We start from the raw sequence: 1,549 nt of genomic DNA, 5'->3' as shown, positions 1-1,549 counted from the left end.
CACCATAGCCCTCTATGGGCTTCCAAATATCACTTTGCCAATTCCACAAGAACTGTCTTAGCGAAAGGCTTCTTGAGGGGAAAGCTGTAACTCTGTGAGATGATTTCACAGAACACAAAGAAGTTTCTCAGAAAGCTTCTTTCTCTTAGTTATCGGAGGATATTTCCTTTGGCCCTGTAGTCTTCAAAGGGATCCGAAATATCTGTTTTCAGATTCCACAGAAATAAGTCTAGCAAAGAGATCCACGACACACAGATGTAACTCTGTGAGATGAATTAAAAAAACACTAAGCAGTTTCTCAGAAAGATTCTTTCCAGATTTCATCTGAGGATATTTCCTTTTTCACCATAGCCCTCTATGGGCTTCCAAATATCACTTTGCCAATTCCACAAGAACTGTCTTAGCGAAAGGCTTCTTGAGGGGAAAGCTGTAACTCTCTGAGATGATTTCACAGAACACAAAGAAGTTTCTCAGAAAGCTTCTTTCTCTTAGTTCTCGGAGGATATTTCCTTTGGCCCTATAGTCTTCAAAGGGATCCGAAATATCTGTTCTCAGATTCCACAGAAATAAGGCTAGCAAAGAGATCCACGAAATATAGATGTAACTCTGTGAGATGAATTAACAGAACACTGAGCAGTTTCTCAGAAAGCTTCTTTCCAGATTTCATCGGAGGATATTTCCTTTTTCACCATAGCCCTCTATGGGCTTCCAAATATCACTTTGCCAATTCCACAAGAACTGTCTTAGCGAAAGGCTTCTTGAGGGGAAAGCTGTAACTCTGTGAGATGATTTCACAGAACACAAAGAAGTTTCTCAGAAAGCTTCTTTCTCTTAGTTATCGGAGGATATTTCCTTTGGCCCTATAGTCTTCAAAGGGATCCGAAATATCTGTTTTCAGATTCCACAGAAATAAGGCTAGCAAAGAGATCCACGAAATACAGATGTAACTCTGTGAGATGAATTAACAAAACACTGAGCAGTTTCTCAGAAAGCTTCTTTCCATATTTCATCTCAGGATATTTCCTTTTTCACCATAGCCCTCTACGGGCTTCCAAATATCACTTTGCCAATTCCACAAGAACTGTCTTAGCGAAAGGCTTCTTGAGGGGAAAGCTGTAACTCTGTGAGCTCATTTCACAGAACACAAAGAAGTTTCTCAGAAAGCTTCTTTCTCTTATTTTTCGGAGGATATTTCCTTTGGCCCTATAGTCTTCAAAGGGATCCGAAATACCTGTTCTCAGATTCCACAGAAATAAGGCTAGCAAAGAGATCCACGAAATATAGATGTAACTCTGTGAGATGAATTAACAGAACACTAAGCAGTTTCTCAGAAAGCTTCTTTCCAGATTTCATCGGAGGATATTTCCTTTTTCACCATAGCCCTCTATGGGCTTCCAAATATCACTTTGCCAATTCCACAAGAACTGTCTTAGCGAAAGGCTTCTTGAGGGGAAAGCTGTAACTCTGTGAGATGATTTCAGAGAACACAAAGAAGTTTCTCAGAAAGCTTCTTTCTCTTAGTTATCGGAGGATATTTCCTTTGGCCCTA

Source organism: Macaca fascicularis, chromosome 6 (assembly GCF_037993035.2).
Source record: "Macaca fascicularis isolate 582-1 chromosome 6, T2T-MFA8v1.1".
Classification (NCBI taxonomy): Eukaryota; Metazoa; Chordata; class Mammalia; order Primates; family Cercopithecidae; genus Macaca; species Macaca fascicularis.
This window is presented reverse-complemented; position numbering follows the sequence as displayed.